The sequence below is a fragment of the Apium graveolens genome, chromosome 9 (genome assembly GCF_009905375.1).
Source record: "Apium graveolens cultivar Ventura chromosome 9, ASM990537v1, whole genome shotgun sequence".
Taxonomy (NCBI): domain Eukaryota; kingdom Viridiplantae; phylum Streptophyta; class Magnoliopsida; order Apiales; family Apiaceae; genus Apium; species Apium graveolens.
In genome coordinates this window covers 56,616,753-56,641,620 of record NC_133655.1, presented here as the reverse complement: position 1 = coordinate 56,641,620, position 24,868 = coordinate 56,616,753, and the positions used below count along the sequence as shown (strand labels likewise).

The 24,868-nt window shown below is 36.2% G+C and overlaps 1 non-coding gene across 1 annotated transcript; it reads right to left on the bottom strand.

Annotated features, from left to right (window-relative positions):
* Window positions 1–4,558: 4,558 nt before the first annotated feature.
* On the bottom strand, window positions 4,559–4,665 carry LOC141687758 (small nucleolar RNA R71). Its single transcript, XR_012561242.1, has one exon. It is a non-coding gene; the product is annotated as a small nucleolar RNA R71 (small nucleolar RNA).
* Window positions 4,666–24,868: the final 20,203 nt, after the last annotated feature.

Here is a 24,868-nt window from a genome sequence, read left to right as displayed (position 1 = left end):
TTAATTATCACAAATCTAGAATAAATTCGACATGAACTTTTTCTATTTTTGTAATAAAAAAGATTCAAATGCTAAACGCAATTTGAGATTAAGTTCTAGGGATTTTGATCCGCTAGATTGTTACACAAGAACAAGATAAATAATTCTAGTGGTTTGGATTTAACATTAACAAACTAGAAATTGATCTTGAATTAAGCAGATGAAGGATGATATTTTTCAGAGGCGGCTGCTTTCTTTTGTTCTTGTCTTGATAATGGATGATTAATGAGATGCTGCTTCTCTGCTTCTATTTAATCAATCAGCTGAATAGAATTTAATTGGCATGACAATCCTATAGCTGGCAAGACTTTCGGTAGGACAATTGAATGAACTAGCAAGACAATCTGAATGAACTAGCATGACAATCAGAATGAACTAGCAAGACAATTATCCTCCTAGAGTAACTTTCGGTATGACAATGGAAAATGGCCTAGCATGACAATCGGTATGACAATCCTGATTGTCATGCTAGTTCATTTTCAATTGTCTTGCTGATTTAATGCTTGAATTTAATCCAATTAAACTTCTGAAAATTCCTAAAATTCCTAGAATTAATTCAGAATTAATTAATCAATTAATTCAATTAATAAATAAATTGTTCTTCGCAGATATAATTTATTTTCTTAATTAAATTAGATGACTTAATTAATTAATAGAGAATTAATTCTAGTCTTGAGCAGCAACCATTCTTCTGCAAATCTTCTGAAAATCACTGAAAATTATGAATCAATTCCACCACTTCAACGATGACACTCGATGTACTGTCTGGTTCATGAGTGACTAACTTCCGTGACGTTTCTTCATGTCTTGACTCTGACACTTTGATTTTCTTCAGATTAAATCCTTGTAATTAATTGATACTCTGACGAGATCTCTGTCACTTGATTGTCACTTGATTAAATCCACGATCTTGATTTATATCACTGAGGCATGATCAACTTCTTGAACTTCTTCCAGTGAATTACCTCCTCAAGTCTGTAGATGAACCTTGTTTCTGAATCCTTTGACAGATGTTATTTTGCGAGATCTCTCTGACGGTCAATCCACTATTTACTTATTACATTCTTATTTGAGTTGAGTTGAATCCTCGAATATACAAATAGGCTATGACATATGACTTACAAAGGTCATAAGCCATAATCATCCACCATGATGAATTAACACATAATAACATGTTAGAACACATAATATGATCTTAACATATCATACCTACATGATCTAATCATAAAAACAAAATATGGAAAAAATCAAAAAAACCAGAATAAAATTCTGAAAATGATAAATCGCTGTTTACAGGCAGTAAACGACTTCAAATGCCTAATATACGAGTCGATGATAGATTTAGCTATCTGTTTTTCTCAGAAGCTCGATTCCCTATCGAATAGGGTATTCGTTTGCGAAAATCGGACACCAGACCCAAATTTCAGAAAATCTGCAACATCTGATTCAGAATCCATATTCAATACAATTCTCATAATAAGAACAAACATAAATCATATATATCAGTATACATACAGATTATATAATCATCATATAATTATACAACTAACAGTAATATCGTATATTCAAATCATACATATACAAACATATTGTATGAACATCAAAATATGGCAAATCACGTACATACTTGTTTATCAAAAACGGTTAAACATATAAATGAATTAAACACTTTCGCAAGTAGCTCTGATTCTATTGAAGGGTTTCGACCACATAAACGAAATGAAAATGATGTAAAATTAAATTAAAACCAGAATAAAAACGAAACCATACGTAGAATCCATGTGAAAATAGATATTTAATTCGTAGTAAGAATCTTTACCTTAAAGAAGCTTTAAGAGTTGATTAATGGAGGATTAATGTAGTTCCAAACCTTGTTGAATCACCATGTATCCCGCTTACACGATCTACGCTCTACGGTATCCACACGAACGCTTTTCTTGAAGGATTGATGTGTACTAGCACCCGAAAACTTCATCTCTACCTCTCTTCCTCTTTCTCCTTGAATGGATAGGATTTTGTAAACCATGTATCCTAATCCATATATCATCCTTAAAAGAGTTTATATAGAGAGAAGAATGAGTTTTCTAATTATAATCTAATTATATTTACTACTAATCCGAAATCCCAATTTATTATTTAATTAAGTCACACTTAATTAATTAATAACTTATTTAATTTAAATTTATAATTTATATTATTTCTCCTTCAAGCTTTCTTTGTGTAAGACCATGTAAGTTATTATTACGTTGGCAATAATTTTAATATCTCATATTAAAATTATAAACAATGAGTGGCATCTAGTAAGACATCATTGCTACCCAAGTATTAGTAATTAAATCGGTGATTCGATTAAACCTTTCGTGATAATGTACAACGTAATATTATCCCTTTAACCAAATATTATAGATTAAACTAGAGGCATGTAATGTGTCATCCTCATCATATTTTGATCCAAGTTTTCTTGATCAATGAGTAGACTATTGATAAGTGGATTTTATATCTACTTGGAACGCTTCATTACAGGATTAAGTTGGTGTTTTGGACTCAAGTTATTGGTATTTTTGATGTGTTTTTGTATCTTTGCATTGCAGACATTAGTTGGATGAATAAATGAGCCTTTCAAAGAAATATTCTGAAAATAGATCAGAATCGGAAGCCAAGGCCATGTTCTTATTGAAGAGCATCTTGATAGCTTCGCGTGGACTGTTGAATCATCAAATTCTGACAAGCGGAACTCAAGTTACAACCAAAACAAGAAAAGGAAGAAAAGTTCAGAGGCACGACGCGCCCCCGCGAGAGAGCGGGGCGGCCGCGCCAGCTTGACAGAATGTGCACGCGCCCGCGCGGTAGAGTGGGGCAGCTGTGCGGGGTGCCTGGCCCAAAATCTTAGTTCGAGTCTGTTTTAAATAATTAGCGAGCCCAGGTCATCCAGAAGCTTATATAAACCAATAATAAGACATTTTTAATGGAAGGAAGAGCCAAGGGAGAGCATTGAGTAGACCTAGAGAGCACAAGACGACTACGAAGAAGAAGACTTTTGTATTCTTCAATATAGTTGATACTTCAGATGCTTGTTTTCAATTTGTCTTTGAACCCTGGTACTCTTATATTGTTTATTATCATGTTTTCATTGGAACCCATGGTAACGATGAGTTCAATAATGAACTAATCCTTGTCATGGGGTTCTAGCGGATTTATCTATGGATTTCAGTAGTTAATTGTTTTAAATCCTTTGTGTGTGGTGATTTATGATTTCCTAGTTTGGTTGTGCTTATTTTTTTTGATGCGTAGCTAACATCTAAGATTGTTTGTTAATCTCTATTGAAGCGATAGTGAATATAGAGGTTTAGAACTTCCCATGTTAGCATAGTTTTATGTATGAATTGACATGCATAATTCGTAGGTAATTTTAACCATCTTATTCACCCTATGTAATCACGATAGATAACTTGTTCTTAAACCATTATGTTTTCAATCTTTATAGACATGTAGGGACTAAGCCTTAATTGTGGATGTTTGATAGTAGGGTTTACGTATAACAAAAGTTAGTGTATACTAATTTCGTGTTATCTGATTAGTTGTCATCACCATCACATGCTAGGGTTAAAGAACATAACTTTGAATGAAGTATTTAATGAAGTTAGAATCTCATATTTATTCTTATATAAGTAATTCAATCATATCTCTTTGTTAATGTTATTAAGTATAATCTCTTAGTTAAGTTAAACTCAAATTGTTACTTGTTTTAGCATTAAACGATAATCATACATTGTTGCATAAGTGCATAATATGAACTTAACCTAAACCAGTCCCTATGGGAACGGACTTGGCTAATATCTTATACTACTTGTGATCACATGAGTTTGCGTGTATTTTCACGTGTGTTTTAGTGCGAACATGTTTTTGGCGCCGTTGTCGGGGATTATCGGTGTTAAATTTAGTTTATGTGCTTAACATTAGCGGTTTTTAAATTTCACTGACTCGGATATTTTACTTGTTTACTTTGTTGTGTTTCAGGTACTCTAGAGAGCGTGTATGCGAACGCGTTCTCAATATCGTAAGGAAACACTGGACGAAGTTGAAAGAGTTTTTGAAGAAGTTGAAAAAGTTGAAGAAGAAGTTTTTATTGTAGTTGGAGAACCAACAGCGAATCCGAAAGCTTTGATGGATTATTCTCAACCGAAGATCAATGACATTCAATCTAGCATTGTCAGACCAGAAATTACGGCTAATACCTTTGAAATCAAGTCTAGCACGATTCAAATTTTGCAGAATTTAGTCCAGTTTGTGGGTTCTCCAGCGGAAGATCCCAATATGCACATTAGAGATTTCATCGAGATCTGTGACACTTTCAAGTTTAACAATGTTTCTGAAGATGCTGTGAATCGGGCTTTTCCCACTCTCTTTGAGGAACAAAGCTAAGTTCTTGTTACATTCTCTACCAGCAGGTTCTATCACTACTTGGGAGAGTCTTGCTCAGAAGTTTCTCACTAAATTCTTCCCTATGGCGAAGACAACTGCCATCAGGATCGCTCTTACCCAATTTGCACAATAATCGGGAGAATCTTTGTGTGAGGCTTGGGAGTGCTACAAGGAGATGCTTAGGAAGTGTCCTCATCATGGCATGCCTGATTGGATGATCATCAATTGCTTTTATAATGGTTTGGCTGCGCAGTCCAAACCCATGCTCGATGCAGCATCAGGTAGAGCCTTATGGGCTAAGAGTTATGATGAAGCTAATGAGCTAATTGAATTGATGGATGCTAGTGAATATCAGAACCCAAGTCAGAGACGACCTCAAGGCAAGGTAGCAGGAATTCTAGAGGTGGATACAGCTACGGCTATAGCTGCTCAGCTAAAGGCGTTAATGATGAAAGTTGATTTTTTTGGCTAATTATGGAGTTAATCAGATAACTAGTGTATGTGAGCTTTATGCAGATACGCATAAGACGGAGCAATGTGCTATATCTAATGAGTCAGCCTAGTTTGTGAGCAACTTTCAGAAGTCGCGGCAACCAGTTCCTGCCACTTATCATCCTAACAACCACAATCATCCTAACTTCAGTTGGAGCAATAACCAGAATGCGGTACAACAACCTTATCAACAGTTTAGAGCAAAGTAATTCAACCTTCCTGGTTTTCAACAACAGTATGCACCAAGACAACAACTCCAACTTCAACAGCAACCGCATGGAAGTGCCAGTCAATCTACTAATGAAAAATCTGAATTGGAGGAGTTGAGGATGATATGCAAAAGCCAAGCAGATCTATCAAGACTCTGGAGAATCAAATAGGTCAAATTGCGAATGCTTTATTGAACCGTCAACCAGGAACTCTTCCTAGTGATACAGAAGCTAATCCAGGCATGAGCGAAGTCAAGGAGCAGTTGAAGGCAATCACATTGAGATTTGGAAAGGTCACGACCACCCAAATTCAGCAAGATGAAGATTTTGTTCAGAATGCAGGTGCATCTACACCTTTTCCAATACGAGAAAATAAGATAGTAGTTAAAAAAGTTGTGTAGAAGGATGCCGAGGTGGAACCGAAGAAGAAAGCCGTTAAAAGCAATCATCCTAAGGGTAATACAGGGGATAAACAGGTCTACCCACCTCTGTCATATCCTAAAAGACTTTAAAAGCAGAAGTTTGATAAGCAATTTGCCAAGTTTTTGGAGATTTTCAAAAAGTTGCACATTAACATGCCTTTTGCTGAAGCTCTAGAACAGATGCCGAGCTATGCTAGGTTCATAAAGGGTATTCTATCTCGGAAGCTATTACTTGAGGAGTTAGATCATGTTGCTCTAACAGAAGAGTGCAGTGTTGTTCTACAGCATAAACTACCTCCTAAGCTTAAAGATCCAAGAAGCTTCACGATACCTTGTGCCATTGGAAATATGTCGTTGTCCATTGGAAATCTGATGCCCTTGTCCATCTTGAAGAAACTTGGACTACCGGATCCAAAACCTGTGAAAATGTCTTTGCAGTTGACTGATCGTTCAATCAGCTATCTGCGAGGAGTAGTAGAGGATCTATTGGTTAGGGTGGATAAATTCATCTTCCCTGTTGGTATCATCATTCTAAACTTTGAGGAAGATAAGAAGATTCCTATTATGTTGGGAAGACCATTCTTAGCTATGGGTCAAACTCTTATCGATGTGCAAAAGGATGAACTTATCATGAGAGTTCAAGGCCAGGATGTCACGTTCAATGTCTTCAATGCAATGAAATTCCCTATTGATGAAGAAGAGTGCTTTAAAGTGGAGTTGGTCAACTTCATAGTGACTTCAGAGCTTGATCACTTGCTAAGGACTGACGCCTTAGAAAGAGCCTTAATGAGGGATTTTGATAGTGAAGATAAAAAAGGGGAAGAGCTGATGTAGTATTTAAAGGCATTCCCATGGAAGAGGAAGTTGGACTTTCCATTCGAGTCTCTTGGATTGGAAGAGCTGAAAAATTCTTCAAAGCGTCTCAAGCCATCTATTAAAGAGGCTCCTACACTTGAGCTCATACCACTTCCTGAGCACTTGAAATATGTATTTTTAGGCGATGCATCTACTTTGCCTGCTATTATTGCATCTGACCTTTCAGGAAGTGATGAAGACAAGCTCTTGAGAATTCTGAGAGATTTTAAATCAGCAATTGGATGGACTATAGCAGATATCAAGGGAATCAACCCTTCTTATTGCATGCATAAAATTCTGCTTGAGGAAGGAAGTAAGCCAGCTCTTGAGCAACAAAGGAGGATAAATCCTATCATGAAGGAGGTTGTGAATAAGGAAATTCTTAAATGGCTAGATGCAGGAATCATTTATCCTATATCTGACAGTTCATGGGTGAGCCCAGTACAGTGTGTGCCTAAGAAAGGAGGCATTACAGTTGTAGCTAATGAGATGAATGAGCTCATCCCTACTCGGACAATTACAGGATGGAGAGTATGCATGGATTATCGAAAGACGATTAAAGCCATAAGGAAATATCACTTTTCGCTTCCATTCATTGATCAGATGCTTGATAGATTGGCTGGCCACGAGTACTATTTTCTTCTGGATTGATATTTGGGATATAATCATATTTGAATTGCTCAAGAAGATCAAGAGAATACCACATTTACTTGTCCATTTGGCACTTTTGCTTTTCGTCGAGTGTCTTTCGGACTTTGTGGTGCGCCTGCTACTTTTCAGAGATGTATGATGGCCATTTTCTCAGATATGATTGGCACTAATATGGAGGTGTTCATGGATGACTTTTTTGTGTTCGGGACTTCTTATGATGAATGCTTGCATAATCTTGGTTTGGTGCTGAAAAGATGTGTTGAGACCAATATGGTGCTCAATTGGGAAAAATGTCACTTCATGGTGCAACAGGATATCATTCTTGGGCACAAGGTATCTCAGAAAGGGTCTTGAGGTGGATAAGGCCAAGGCGGGGGTCATTGAAAATCTTCCTCCGCCAATATCAGTTAAAGGAGTCCACAGTTTTCTTGGTCATGCGGGTTTTTATCGGCGATTCATCAAAGATTTCTCCAAAATCTCTAAGCCTTTGTGTAATATTCTGGAAAAGGATGTTCCCTTCAAATTTGATGAAAAATGTCTAGCTGTTTTTGAAAGCTTGAAAAAGAGTTTGACTACAGCACCTGTTATTACTGCACCTGTTATTACTGCACCTGATTGGAATGAGCCTTTCGAGATGATATGTGATGCTAGTGACTATGTAGTTGGAGCATTTCTTGGCCAGAGGAAGCAGAATAGTTTCCATGTGGTTTACTATGCTAGTAAAACCCTTAATGGTGCTCAACTGAATTGCACTGCCACAAAGAAGGAGTTGCTGGCAATTATCTATGGTTTTGAGAAATTTCGATCTTATTTGCTTGAGACAAAGGTGACAGTTTACACTAATCATGTTGCTATTCGATATATGGTCTCGAAGAAAGATTCAAAACCTCGGTTGATTTGATGGATTCTCTTAATTCAGGAATTCAAGCTAGAAATCAAGGATCAGAAATGTACAGAGAATCAGGTAGCTGATCATCTATCATACTTGGAAGATCAAGGCAAGGCCTCACAGAACAAGACATTGATCAACGAATATTTTCCTCATGAGCAAGTTTTTGGGGTGCAAGAAGAACCATGGTTTACAGATATTGTAAACTGTGTGGTGAGTTATGTTATTTCCCCAGAACTCTCTTATGCTCAAAGGAAGAAGTTTCTAAATGAGGTGAAGTGGTATCGATGGGATGAGTCGTTCTTGTTTAGACAGGGATCTGACCAGATTATCAGATGATGCATTCCGTATAGTGAGATGGAAGGAATCTTGCGCGACTGTCATTCTACTGTGTATAGTGGACATTATGGTGGAGAGAAGACATCTCCCCGTAACCTTCAAACAGGATTCTTCTGGCCGACTTTGTTTAAGGATGCTCATCAGTTCATTTTGAGATGTGACCGCTGCTGTGGCGCCCCAAAATGCGGGGTCAGGAATCTCGGAGGCCACGCCATCTTAACCACTATATACTACATACCTCGCATCATAATATATAAATAATCACACTTTACGACCCCACACTTATCACACACACACACTTATAGGTTATTATCTTGGAAATGAACCATTCATTACTAGAGTAAATTAAACCACAAAGTGATAATTATTACAACCCAAAAGTAATTAAGTCTTACCGGAGAATAACCTTTAAGTAAGGCTAGTCCATCGGCCAAATATTTGTTTCTTATTTATTACCTTACATAAGTCATACTTGTAAATAAGCCGAACTGAAAACAACTAAAAACCAATCCAGCTTATTCGGTCTACCTGTGGTACAGCACCAAACAACCTACGGAACAGCTGGTCGTTTCCTACCCATTTCTTGGCTATGAGTTTCATGATAGGCATCTTGATTCATTGTTGTGTTGTGTAAATTTAAGAAAACAAGTGTGAGCTATAATGCCCAGCATAATAATGTACAGTATGAAATGACTGTATGATAAACTCAAGTAAAACGTCATATATAATATTTATGTTTTATTCAAAAATAGTTTTCATTGGTGATACACACCTTCTTTTGAAAAAAATTCTTTAGTGGATTTATTATCCTGCAAATACCTTAATGGTAAACCCAACACTAAGCTCGGGTTATGGTATTTTATTACAATTCGAGTTGGAAAAATAGTAGGACGTTAATTGGAGCCGCCGCATACGATGATCAATCGTACTACGAGAAAATAGTAACCTTTTCTTCTAGTAGAAGGACGACACCTTCGTATCCCGGTTATCACCCTGGCCGTATTCGGGCTACGTGTCCCATTTTGGGTATACACATACTTCACAAGTTCCTGAGTACATAGAGTACCTTCGCCTGCGGTACCTTTGGTAGTCCATCTAGCACAAATAGTACTAGATTCTACCCTTCCCTTGTCCTTTAAAAGAATTCTATCATATCTCGAGAACTCGAACCACATCGAAGTTCCCCCAAGCGTTTTTCTTGTTGATAGAAACAACTTGTTTTATTAGCGTATATATATATATGTATACGTACTTCTGAATTTTTCGGAGGAAGTACTAAGGATGTGAGTTGACCGTTGTCAACAGATAATTAAATTAGGGGAAGTTTCTTTTGAAACTATATTCAAAATATTTAAAATAAGTCGAGATAATATTCTTCGACGATCTGAAATTATTCGAATGATTTTCCGAAAATTAGAAAGTATTTTAAATCAGGTTTTATGATTTTTAATTATAAATAAATCATTTAATAAATAATAAATAATTAAATATTAATCGATAAATAATTAAACCTCGAATAGTTACACTTTAAAAGAATATCGAAATAATATTCCCCAACATATTTATGTTTAACTAATTTAATAAACCTTAATATTTAATCGAGTCTAAAATAAATACTCACTGGAGAATACTTCTCCCATAATAAATGAATAGTTAATAAATATTTATTAATCGAATGATAAAGTATAGTTGAGGGAATGCGATCTTTGGAAATTGTTTTTAATAAAAGTTCGAAGTTTTTAATATTTCGTAAGTGGACGTTGAGTCCTTTAAAACGTACTACTATGGACTTTTAATCGTCCTATCATATCACCGGAATGATTCCCGGTTTTTTATCTTAAAATCCCGATCGACTCTCGGTCTTATAATTATATGTCACGCTTATAGCGGAATTAAACATTTTATGATATATGCTTATCGTACAACATCGCTACATTTAGCGAAAATTCAATTACTACATATCATGGCAAGCATGGTATATATGCAATGATAATAAAACAATCCTTTCACAACACAACAGTAAATGGAGTTGGGTTCGTAAACTTGCCTAGTATGTGATGATTGTATGATATCTAGCATAGGTTGTGCTTATTTGTCTTATGTGCGTCGCGAACATATAAGATAGCCTGTTAATCTTTTGTGAAGTCACAATGAATCTTGAGATTTAGAACTTGCCATGCTAGCATAGGTTCATGTATTTATATGCATGATTAGTGGGTAACTCTAACCGTTTTACTTGTCCTGTGTAATCATAATGAATACTTGCGCTTAAATCGTTATGTTGTCAAATTCTGTAGACATATAGGGTCTCAATATAATTGATGCATATTCAACTTCTATCTTAATTGTGGATGCTTGGTAGAATGGTATTTGTGCAACGAAAGTTGGCTTTTATCAGTTTCGTGTTGTTCGATTAATATCATCACCGTTACATGTTAAGGGTAATAACAATAACTATTGAAGGAAGTAGTAATGAAGTTATGATCTCATGTGTGTTTAATATTGTTAATTCAAGTGTTATTTAAGTATTTTATTCTTGTAGTTAATTGTAGTTAATAATTAGTTAATCAACCTTAAGTGTTATTGTCTTGACATTGAGAAGTAATCATACATTGGTGAGTAAGTGTTAATTAAATATAATTAGTCTGATTCTCTGTGGGAACGAACTAGAAATCATTTTATATTACTTGCGAAAGTGTATACTTGCGTGAATTATTAGCACGTGTTTTGTGCCTATGTGCCTAACAGACTCGCACTCACGTGCTACTTATTATGCACCCTCTCAACTTATATTACCCTTATTATCTCTTTAAGTCCTTGTTCTTATTACGGTCGTTTCCTTTTTTTCGAAGCGTCTTAAGTCCGTTTTCATTTTCCTCGTCAGCTCCGCTTATGGATCCTACGATTTTCTAATCGCGCGCTCTCGGCTCCGATATTTTTATAAAATTGAAAAATCATTATTTTCACTTGAAATTTTTATGTCAGTTAGAAAACTCAATTTAATACTCTCTTTTAAAAATTTCATGATTTATGAACATTTTTAAATCGATCCTTTTTATTTTCAAAGTTCGTAATTCGTAGCAGTTTTTGTCGCGTAAATCACTTTTAGTAAAACGGCCATAACTTTTGATCCGTAAATCGGAATCACGGGATTCAAGTGCCTAAACGATCCTTATAACATTGTCTATCATAATAAATGGCTATATTTTAATAAAATACAGTTTACAGCTTCGGGACTTTCTGCAGAAACTTAAAATTACGTTTTGTTTGTTTTAGCGGGGTTACGGTTATGATCCGAGTTTCGTTTATGCCTTAAATCTTTATACTATCACCAACAATCAAAATATCATCATCATCACACTAAATCCTCTCAAGAAAATCATGTTCTTGAGGCAACAACAATCAACCTTAAATCTACTTAGCTAAACATCAAGATTACAACAATACTTCCACCAAAACCAGATTTACAACTATGTTCTAAAAGAATCTTAACCTTAAATCTTAAGTAAGGTTGGGTCAAATATTTATAACTTTATTGAGATCTTGAGATGTATTCTTGATGATGGTGAAGTAATGGAAGTGCTTGATTTCTTGGTTTATGGGAAAGGGGTTGAATGGAGGTTTTGGGAGAGAGAGGGAGAGAAAATTTTGTTGCTTCTTGGTTGCTTCTTGAAATAATGCTTGTGATAGCTTGTATTTGATTGTTATTCTCTAGTATATATCCTAGGATTTATTTTTGTTGCCAAATCTTTAGACAAAACTAGCTAGGCTTTTCTAGTTTACAAGCTAAGCTAGATAGTTTAGCCATTTAGCTTACTATTCTCTTAGCCCTAGTTGATCATCCTACTTCCTTAGCTCACTATTTAATAAAGTAACCATGGTTAATTTTTTACCATGGTTAGTTAGTGCGTTACGTTTATTTAATCGTTTACGCGTTCGTTCGGTCGCTTAAACGTTTTCGTAATACTTTCTCGCAAATGGTTCGCGACAAAAATCCTTTCGTATTTATTCCTTATGTTTTGAATTATCATACTTAGATATAAATCCATAGGGTTTTAAATTCGTAATTATATTGTGATTCCCGTAATCCTCGATGATTCGTAAATATGGTCGTTTTTCAAAGTTCGTTTTCTTCGAAAATTAATAGCGTTTACATACACTCATTTGGAACGTATAATCATATTATCAACTTCGAAACTCATTTTCTCATGCACAGCATAGTGTGGGGTAAAAAGTTTTCCCCGTCTGTCAAGGTTACTATTTATTAAACGTTTTTATAAGGTCTCAAAAATTCGAGTTATTACAGCTGCCAGCGAGTTGGTAATATATCCAAGAGAGATGAGATGCCTCTTATTGTGATGCTCGAAGTTGAGATTTTTGATGTTCGGGGAATCGACTTCATGGGGCCATTTGTCTTGTCCTGCAATAATTAGTATATTCTGTTGGCGGTTTATTATGTGTCCAAATGGGTCGAGGTTAAAGCGTTACCAACTAATGATGCTAAGGTAGTGATTAACTTCCTTCATAAGCAGATATTCACGCTTTTCGGCACTCCGAGAGTCATAATCAGTGATGAGGGATTGCATTTCTACAATCGCAAGTTCACTGCATTGATGGAGAAGTATTACGTGAATCATCATATTTCCACAGCCTACCATCCTCAAACTAATGGGCAAGCTGAAGTGTCCAATCGGGAGATTAAACGTATCTTAGAGAAGGTGGTGAGTCTATCAAGAAAATATTGGTCTTTCAAGCTAGATGAAGTTGTTTGGGCATATAGAACAACATTGCATTCAAGACTCCTCTTGGTATGTCTCTTTTCCAGTTGGTATATAGGAATGCGTGTCATTTTCCTGCGGAGTTAGTGCATAAAGCATATTGGGCTTTGAAGAAGCTAAATCTTGACATGGAAGCTGCTGGAGAGAAAAGAATGCTACAACTAAATGAACTCGAGGAGTTTCGACTACAGGCTTATGAGAATAACAAAGTATACAAGGAGAAAGTCAAGAGATGGCATGATAGGAGATTAGTGCGCAAGTCATTTGTGCTCGGTCAGAAGGTTCTATTGTACAACTCTTGTCTCCGACTTTTTCCGGGAAAACATAAGTCGAGGTGGTCAGGGCCATTCACGGTCAAAACTATGTTTCCACATGGAGCCGTGAAATTTTTTGATACGCGTCCGGATCAAGTGTTCAAGGTGAATGGGCAGAGATTGAAGCATTACTATGGAGATACGACGAATCGCGAGGTGGTGAGTGCCGTAAACCAAGCGCTTCGTGGGAGGCAACCCATGTTTGTTATATATTAGCGTCAAAAGAAAAAAAAGCAGAATAAATTCAGTTTTTCTAGAAGCACAGCGCGCCTGCGCCAGAAGCGGGGCGACCGCGCGGAAACGGCAGAAACACGGCGCGGCTGCGCGGGAGAGGGGCGCGGCCGCGTGGTAGAGCGGCGCGGAAGGTCTGAAAAAAATAGAAAAATCAAAACAAAACAACCCCATCCCGAATTTAACCCCTTTTCTACCCTATTCCTACCCTAATTCTTATTCCTACAAACTCCTAACCCAAACCCATATCTATCCTATATATACATACATCCTACATACAAATCTCTCACACATCTATTCCAATTTCAAATCCCTAGCTTCTCCTATACACTACTTACACACAACTTCTCTCTCTCTCTCTCTCTCTATTGTTCTGATGGCACCCAAAAGAGCAAGAACCACTGGGAGTAGTAGCACTCATGCCTCGCCTACCGAGGATTTTAGCATCGGTAGTGCGGTGGCTAGAATTTCTTCTTCGGAGGCACAAGCTGAGTTTACGAGATTGATGTCCAAATCATTTGCTAAGGAAAGGGGTTTCTTACCCATGACGAAAGATGGAAAGCTCTTGGAGATGGTTACGGAGTTGGGATGGCAAACTTTCTGTGAAGTACCTGCTGCTGTCCCGATGAACATTGTTCGAGAGTTTTATGCGAATGCAAGGGCGGATAGGAATGGGTTTTCTGTTGTTTGTGGATTGATGATGGATTACACACTGGAGGCTATTCGTAGGGTTATTAATCAACCCGCGAGAAAGTCGATGCAAGAGGATTGGGTCCAAAAGTCAAGGGAGGATTTTGATCTTGATTATTTTGTGGCTGAGTTGTGTGTTCCGGAAATACAGTGGAAGTGTAAGAAGGGAACGAATGAGTCACTCACTTTTCCAGCTGTATGCATGAACAGGTATGCTCGGGCATGGAATGTTTTTGTGTGTGCCAATATTATACCTTATTCGCATCAGCATGATGTTACTGTTGATTGTGCTATTTTACTTTGGGGGATCTTGAATGAGGAGTATGTGCATCTCGGCCAGGTGATATATCAGAATATGTTATGGTTTCTGCAAAGCAGGACATTGGGGGCGATTCCTCATGCCTCTATTATGACAAAGCTTTGTGCTTTAGTTGGTGTTCGTTGGCCCGAGTTGGAGTAGTTGCAGATTTCTAGAGCTCCTATTGATAGCTCCATGATCACAGTAATGCAAAAATGGTATGGTTGAAAACTGATAAGAAGGGTCTGGGTTACACTTATGATCATTTTCCCGGAGGCCAGCCAGCTGATCAGACTTATACTGGCAGTTCTTCACCAGCTAGGCGTGCAGCTTGGAGAGCCGCTCTTGGAAAGGCTAGTTCTTCGCGTGCTCAGCAGGAGGCAGGCGAATGGCCAGACGCATGGATGATGCACAGTCGTTTTGCGGCCAACTTTACACAGGATTTGGGCATTGCTTTCTGAGCTATTGGTGTTGAGGTTGATTGGCCGATGTTTGGTGTTGATTCTATGTATCTGCCACCTGATACTCCACCCGAGGAGGGTGATCTTTCTGATAACTAGGTATGCCTGAAATCCTTATTATTACCTTCAATGAGGACATTAAAAATTTTAAGTTTGGGGGTGATAATGTAAGGATTAGTTTGTGTGTATCTATATATATTCATATAGATTCATGTTGCATGTTTAGTTGTATTTCACTCATATTTTTTACATGATTATTCATATAGGACATATTTGTTTGTGTTTTTATATGAGTTCATATAGTTGCATGTGCATGCATATAACATGATCCCATATGATGAGTTGTTTCTGATTGATTGGTTGATGTTAATTTGAGTGTGATGATGTCGAATAGAGGGTTGTTTAAGTCCTAATGAGTTGATTTGCATGCCGGGAAAAATAATTACAAGTCTTATAGGTTGATTTTGAGCTAGATCATGATCATACATATTTATTTTTTGAGATTTAATCACTTGGTTATATCTAGAATTTTTGGTATTCTCGTAATGACAAAAGAACACTGAATTTTAAAACTATAGAAAAACTTGGATTTTGTTGCTAGTTGTGAATAAGGCTAGGCATCAAATGGCTAGTAGCCGGCTCATATTTTTATGAGTATTCTAGGGGTGAATGAGATGGAGCGAAACACACTCATTCAGATATTAGGGAAAAAATGAAAAAAAGAAAACAATGAAAAAAGGAAAAAAATGAGTATGTGTTTATGCATAATTGATCAAGAGTTAGCTCTTTAATACTCGAGTTATTAAGTTCTAGGGGCTTTTGTGCCTAGTGACCTAAGGCTTTGATAGTCTTGGATCCGCTAACCTAACGCTCGCTACATGGGTATTATTGTATAAGTCTTTTGGGATGTCATTCATTGCACGGTCAAATAAGAATCTTTGTTATGTGTTCAATAATAGCATGAATCCTTGTATAACTCTAGTAAAAATAAGGTGTTGTGAGTCATTATGCGTTTAACATCTATTCTATTTATAAACTTTTTATTATTTTGATGATAGATAAGTTATGGGTATTGATCTAGTTTTGAGAGTATATCTATTAAACATCCACACACGCACGTTTCTGGTTTGTGAGTTGGTTTGTGGGGTTTATTCGAACTCTGTTAAAATTCATTGCATTCTTAGAGGAGTTGGCTTATTCATTTGGTTGTGGTTATTCTGAGGGGATCAGATGCATTGTCATTTAGTTGCATTCACATAGTTATATTCATGCGTTAGGTTTGTTTTGTAGTTTTGATTCTGTTTATGCTTGAGGACAAGCATCGATTCAAGTTTGGGGGGTGTGATAAGTGGATTCTATATCTACTTGGAGTGCTTCATGTGAGGAATATGTTGGACTTGATGATAAGTCAAACAAAACACCTTAGTAGATTTAACTTAGTGAAATTTGTAGCTCTCGATGGATGATCTAATATAGTCCCGATGGATGAACTTTATAGTCCCTAAGGATGACAATTTGATTATCCATCGAGAGTGTAGCTTATGTAACATATAAGTACTGTAGCACATTTCGGCAAACAACATGTTTTGGTCCAGTAAATTGTAAAAGGTTATCTAAGTCATGTTGACTACTAGATTGATATGCAGAATAGGCTGACTAATTATAAATATGAGATGTCTTGTAATTCTGTATAAATGAAATAGAGTCAAGTGGAAAATAGACTCCCGATGGATGATCTACAAGACTCCCAACAGATGATCAACAAAGTTCCTGACAGATGACAAACATAGTCCCGACGGATGATCAAATTCAAAATAGTGGTTGACAGTGACAACACAGTCACATGCGTTGGGTGTTTGCAAAAGGAATGTGGCAGCCTGTTAAGTAAGTTTTTTAGAACAAAGAAGCATTACCATTTCCATGCAAATGTGAAGATATTCAAAGATGCTGCATTAGAGTAGTGAAGCAGCATGGAGTTAGACTAAATATGTTTTGTTTTATTATCTTATCCTACTGTCATGTAAACTTGGTGATATATAAACCAAGTGTAGTAACTAGAATAATTAACTAAGCAAATACATTTTCCAGAGAAACATATCAAGTTGTATTCTGTAAGTATTTCTCTGTAGTTTGTTTGTTCAACTTGTAAAAGAAGCTGTGAGCTATTAAAAGCTTCACAGAGTTCTTAAACTGATATATATATATATATATATATGTATATATATATATCTGGTGGATACTTTCTAATCCACCAGAAAGTTTTAAATCTTGTGTTTTATTACTTAGTGTTTTGATTTCCATTATCTTTCTATTCCGCACTAAAGCAAATCAAACACTGTTACATGTATTAAGTTAGAACTATCTTAAAATCTCAAAAAGAAGCCAGAATTACATTCAACCCCCCCCCCCTTCTGTAATTCTTGTTTCATTGTTAGGGAATAACAATTGGTATCAGAGCAAGATCTTGAAGTACAAAAAGGGTAAAGATCACAACAAACAACAAGATGAACAAAAAGGATGTTGGATTTAAAATTCCATTTTTGGACAAAGATAATTATCACCACTGGAAGGTGAAGATACACCTACATCTTCTTTCCCAAGATGAGGCCTATGTGGACTACATAAAGAGAGGTCCTCATGTACCAATGAGAGCTGCAACTAGAAATGAGCCATTTGTTCCAAAACCTAGGCATGAATGGTCAGACCCTGATATTGAGCAAGTCAGGAAGGATAAGAAGTCCATGAATATATTGTTCAATGGAGTTGATGGTGATATTTTTTTTATAACATCATTAATTGTAAACTAGCCAAAGAGGTTTGTGACACAATACAAATTATCTGTGATGGTATTGAGCAAGTAAGGGAGAACAAGATGCAGTTTATGATTCAGCAATATGACCATTTTGACTGTGAAGAAAGTGAGTCTCTCACTGATATATTTAGTAGATTTCAAAAGCTACTAAATGCTCTGAATTTGCATGGAAGAGTCTATCAAATAAAAGACTCTAACCTGAAGTTCCTTAGATCTCTTCTAAAGGAGTGGAAGCCAATGACAGTCTCATTGAGAAATTCACAGAATTACAAGGAGTTCACCTTGGAGAGAGTGTATGGAATCCTGAAAACCTTTGAGATTGAAATAGAGCAAGATGAGAGGATGGAGAAAGGAAGGAAGAAATGGGGGTCCATAACACTGGTTGCTGAGTTAGATAATGAGAAAGAGATGAAGGTAGAAGCTGTTAAGTCTACATCAAAGGTCTGTGAAAGCAAGGGTAAAGGGCTGGTAGCTGAAAATGAAGATTAATTGAGCCAAGATGACATGGATGATATTGATAGATATCTAGCATTCTTATCCAGAAGATTTTCCAAGCTGAAATATAAGAAGAATTTTGGAGCAGCTAAGCTAGACAGAAACATGGTTGATATGTCAAAATTCAAGTGTTTCAAATGTGGCTTGGCGGGTCATTTTGCTAGTGAATGTAGAAAGTCAGATTCTAGAAAAATGAAGTTTGAGCTTGTTGATTAGAAACAGAAATACTTTGAGTTGCTCAAACAAAAGGAAAGGGCTTTCATTACACAGGAAATTGACTGGGCTGCAGATGGATTGGATGAAGATGAAGAAACAAGCTATGTCAATCTAGCCCTAATGGCCAAATTTGATGAAACAGAAACAAGTTCTTCAAGCAATCAGGTAATCACCACTAACCTAGCACATTTATCTAAAGCTGAGTGTAATGATGCAATAAATGACATGTCCACAAAATTATATCACCTGCGTGTTACACTTAAGTCCCTCACTAAGGAAAATGTTAAAATTAAAGAAAACAATTTCTTTTTAAGTGAGTGGAATAATGTTGTAGAGTCTCAGTTTATTGAATTTGAAAAATTGAGAATTGAGTGTAAGATTGCTAAGGATGAATTAACTGAGCCCTTGAAGAAAGAAGAGATTTTAAAGAAGCAGCTTCAACGAGAATAGGAAGTGATTAGGGCATGGAAATCATCTAGAGATGTTCATGCTCAAATCACTAAAGTTTAAGGTATTGAGTCCTTTTGTGATGCAGCCTGGAAGAAGAGTAAAGAGAAGCTTGATTCCAATTTGGTTGAAGGATCGCTTACAGATGTGGACTCGACGGATGATGAAAATCATCCGCCAGATAATCAAAAGGATTATCCATCGAGTGACAAGGAGCCACATTCGTCGCCTGTGAGTAAACCAGTTACCAAAGCTAAGCTAGCTAAGTTGAATGAAAAATATGTATCAATTTCTAAGAACTTTATTCCAGGAGAATCAAGTCAAACCAGAAAAGAAAAGAAAGTAAATGTTGGTCATCTGTCTATCAATCAATTGAATGACAGATAAGAAAAGATTGAGGTTAAAACAGAAACTAAAACGAAAAACTATAGAAATGGGAAAGTAGGAAATAACAAATATAACAACTACACACCTGATAAGTATGCATCAAGAAAAATTTGTGTTAAGTGTGGTAGTGTTAATTATCTGTCTGTTAATTGCAAGCTTGCCATGCCTACTCCCATGTCTGCATCCTCTTCTTTTCCCAACATTACTACCATGCCTACCATCCTTATTAATGCTATGTCTACATAAAATATGAATGCACAATTTGATAATATGGCATTTGCTCTTAATCCTTATTATGCTGCATTTAGTATGCCTCAAATGCCATTTAGCATGCCTTACTGGAATAACATGTTTATAAATAGCATGCCTTTTCCTGTTAATCAAAATGTGCATGATAATTCTGTTTTAATGACTAGTTTCAAAGGTCCAACTCAAATGACTAAGGATGAATCAGAAATTCCCAAGTCAAATGAGATCAAACCTAAGAAACCGAAGAAGAAAGCTAACAAGGCAGGACCCAAGGAAACTTGGGTACCAAAATCAACTTGATTTGATTTTGATGTGTGTAGAGAAACAGAAAGAATCTTTGGTATCTGGATAGTGGTTGCTCAAGGCACATGATTGGAGATTCTACCCTGCTCACTGAGTTCAAGGAAAGAGCTAGCCCAAGTATTACTTTTGGAGATGACAACAAAGGTTATACTGTGGGAAATGGCTTGATTTCAAAATGCAATATCATCATTGAAGAGGTTTCCCTAGTGCATGGTCTCAAGCATAATTTGTTGAGTATCAGCCAGCTTTGTGATAAACTCAGTTACTTTCAATTCAGAAGCCTGTGTTATGACAAACAAAAAGACCAACAAAGTGGTTCTCACTGGAGTGAGAAAAGGAAATATGTACTTAGATGACTTCAACTCATCAAATGCACAATCAGTAACTTGTCTTCTAAGTAAAGCAAGTCAAGATGAAAGTTGGCTATGACACAAGAAACTGTCCCATCTAAACTTCAAGACCATAAATGAACTTGTCAAGAAAGAACTGGTTAGAGGTATTCCTCAAGTGGAGTTTACTAAGGATGGATTGTGTGATACCTGCCAGAAAGGAAAGTAGATCAAAGCATCATTCAGAAGGAATCTTGATTCAACAATTGAAGAATCTTTACAATTAATGTACATGGATTTGTTTGGACCAGTCAATGTGTTGTCCATCTCAAGAAAAAGATTTTTCCTAGTAATTACGGATGATTTCTCAAAGTTCTCTTGGATATATTTTCTAAAGTCCAAAGATGAAGCTAGTAAAATCATCATCAATCGCATAAGGCAAGTCAACAATCATTCTGACTTTAAAGTAAGAAGAATCAGGAGTGACAATGGAACTGAGTTCAAGAATTCTGTGATGAGATCATTTTGTGAAGAGAATGGGATTATGCATGAATTTTCTACAGCAAGAAATCCACAACAAAATGGAGTAGTGGAAAGAAAGAACATATCTCTTATTGAAGCTACAAGGATAATACTTGAAGAATCAAAGTTACAAACATATTTTTGGGCTGAAGCTGTGAATACTGCCTACTACACTCAGAATATCTCTTTAGTTAATCAAACAATATGCATGACACCCTACCAATTGTTCAAGAATAGGAAGACTTTAAATTTTCTTCATGTCTTTGGCTGCAAATGTTATATCTTAAGGAATCAAACTGATCAACATGGAAAGTTTAATGCTAAAGCAGATGAAAGAACATCTTTGTTGGATATGATGTTGGAAAAGTATATAGAGTCTACAATCTAAGAACCAACATTGTTATGGAATCCATACATGTTGTGTTTGATGATAAAAAGATTGAAGGACTACAAGATGGAGATTTCCATGAAAGCCTCAAGTTTGATAATGTGGAGATGGTTAGTGATGACAGTGATTATGAAAGTGATTAAGAGACATTGGCTAAGGATAATGCAGGAATATCTACAACTAATCAAGCACATAATTCAACATCTGTCGAGTTACAAAATGCTTCATTCGTTAGTAGACAATCTGCCTCATCCGTCGGGAGACAATCAGCTTCATCCGTCGAGATACAAAGTGCATCATTCGTCGAAATAATGAGAGAAGCTGAGAGTCAGAATAGATCACCTACAGATAGTACCTATTTCTCAAATCAAAGATTCACAAACTCAGGGGGAGTTTCTCATAATCAAACTCAGTCACACATGAAGACAACAATGAAGCCTCTTCATCTAGAGCTAGTCTACCTCAACAAAGAAAATGGACTAGAGATCACCCTTTTGAGCTCATCATTGGTGATGCATTTTCTAGAGTTCAAACAAGGAAAGCAACTCAAGAAGAATGTCTATATAGCAGCTTTCTTTCCAAAAAAGAACCAAAGAAGTTAGAAGAAGCTTTGTTGGATCCTGATTGGGTTTTAGCTACGCAGAAGGACCTAAACCAATTTGAAAGGAACAAGGTATGGAAGCTGGTACCCAAACCTAAAGGAAAGAATCCAATTGATATTAAGTGGGTATTCAGAAACAAGATGGATGAAAATGGTATAGTGGTCAGGAACAAAGCTAGATTGGTTGTTAAGGACTACTGTCAATAAGAAGGAATATATTTTGATGAAACTTTTGCTCCTTTTGCAAGACTTGAAGCCATGAGAATTTTCTTAGCCTATACAGCTCATGCCAATTTCAAGGTCTATCAAATGGATGTCAAAAGTGCCTTTCTGAATGGAGATTTGGAGGAGGAAGTCTATGTCAGTTAGCCTCCTGGTTTTGAAGATCCAAATTTTCCAAAATATGTCTACTATCTTTTAAAAGCACTTTATGGATTGAAGCAAGCACCTAGAGCCTGGTATGACACTTTATCAAAGTTTCTGTTGGAAAATCACTTCACAAGAGGTACTGTTGATAAAAATTTATTCTTCAGAAATGTTAATGGCTCTAGTATACTTGTTCAAATTTATGTAGATGATATTATATTTGGCTCTACAGATGAAAAACTTTGCAAAAAGTTTGCCAAATTGATGCAAGGTAAGTATGACATGAGCATGATGGGAGAACTAACTTACTCTCTTGGTTTGCAAGTTAAGCAAGTTAGTGATGGAATATTCATTAGTCAAACCAAATATATTTATGATCTCTTAAAGAAATTTGAACTAATGGATTGCACATCTGCAAAAACTCCCATGTCCGCTACAACTAAACTTGAATTAAACACTACCGAAAAGTCTGTGGATATTTCATGCTATAGGGGCATGGTTGGTTCACTTTTGTACTTAACAGGTAGTAGGCCAGATATAATGTTTACCACCTGTCTTTGTGCTAGATTTCAGGCTGATCCTAGATAATCTCATTTAGTAACTATTAAGAGAATTTTCAGATATCTCAAGGGAACACCAAAACTTGGCATTTGGTACCCTAGACATTATGGTTTTGATCTAACTGGTTATTCAGATGCAGATTACGCTGGTTGTAAAATTGATAGAAAAAGTACAACAGGATCCTGTCAATTTCTAAGGAATAAGCTTGTGTCCTGGTTCAGTAAAAAGCAAAATTCAGTTTCTACTTCTAAAGCTGATGCTGAATATATTGCTGCTGGTAGTTGCTGTGCAAAAATTTTGTGGATGAAAAACCAATTGTTGGACTATGGTCTACAAGTGGACAAAATTCCCATTTTCTGTGATAACACAAATGCAATTGCCATCACTGAGAATCCAGTACAACATTCAAGAACAAAGCACATAAACATCAAGTGCCGCTTCATTGGGGAACATGTGATGAATGGTACTGTGGAACTTCATTTTGTTCTGAGTGAAAAGCAGCTTGCAGATATCTTTACCAAGCCACTTGATGAATCCACCTATTCTAGGTTGGTAAATGAGTTAGGTATGCTTAATTATTCTTAAATCATTTCAGATATTTTCTAGCAAGTTTGTATGCAGCCAGAAACTTAATTGATTTTCTAATTAGATGAAATTTTGGTTAGGTCAAAATTTACATCCCGACGGATGCTCATTATCCATCGAGTTTGATCATTTGTCGGAATAGAATTTCTTAATAAAAATCAATTACTTTTCTGGGTTATTTTATACTTGACGGATAATTGTTTTATTCTCATCTGTCGAATTTTCTCAATCTTAGCCATTGGAACTCTGAACAGTATCCATCGGATATACTTATTATCTGTAAATATAACACGATGGATAATTGACAGAATTTTGACAGTTTACTTATTTTAAATGGCTATTTTGGGCTATTTTGATTGGTCACTTTATTTCACTTTATTACTTTTGACAGTTTATTTCTGAGATAGTATAAAAGCAAAATTCATTTTCATTCTTTTCTTTTACCATTCTCGAATCAATTACTCTAACTATATTCTTCTCCAAAGAAAATACCTTCTTTCTCTCTGCAAATTTCCTTACTTCAACAATGGCACTAGTCATCAAAATCATGTCTCAGTCTGGATTCATCTATGAAAAGAACAACTTCATAGCTCTTGTGAACAAGGAGATTCCACAATTTGCAGATTTTCACAAAATTATGAACTTTGTGAAGGAATGGAAACTCCGTTATGCTATGCTGGAATCACCCACAATCTACTGTGAAGTTATGGAGGAGATATGGACAACAGTTGTGTATCATTCTACTAACAAGACCATAACTTTCACTCTTAAAGGTAAGCAGTTCTGCATTAATAGTGACATTATCAAAGCATGCTTGAAAATTCCAGATAACACTACTACTGTTCCACCCACAGATGATAATTTAGTTACCATGCTTAATTCTATTGGCTATGCTCTCCGTACCTCTAAGTTAAGTGAGTTTAGGAGGCTAGGTCTTAGAAAAGAGTGAAGTTATTTGTGAGATGTAATTACCAAAGTGTTTTCTTATAAAGTGAGTAATTTTGATCCTGTTATTATTGTCATGCTTAACATGCTTTATATGCTAGTTACTGATAAGTTCTTTAATTTCAGTGACATGATTATGTTTGAGTTAGGCTATAAGTTAGGGGAAGTTAATAAGAGTGGTAAAAGTGTCTATTATGTTAGATTCTTTATGATGCTTGCTAACCATCTTATTGAGAACTTTGCTATTGAGAACCCAATCAACAAACTGAATTGTTGGGTTCAAGAAAGGAGAATCATTGTTGATCTCAACAGATCAAGTCATCACGAAGAGATGCCCCTCTTCTACTTTCCAATCATGGAGGGCCCTCAGGTAAGTGAGGTAAACACCGGTGTCTCTACTCTTCCAACCTCACAAATTTCTTTGCCTCTACGTGTAGCCATGGAATCGGTGTCAATGACCCAACAGATGCCTACCCAAGCTACCAAAACAAAATCTTCAAAATCCAAAACAAAGCAAGCCCCCACTGGTTTCTCTCAAAAGAAACCAGTTACAAAATCTACTAAACCTAAAG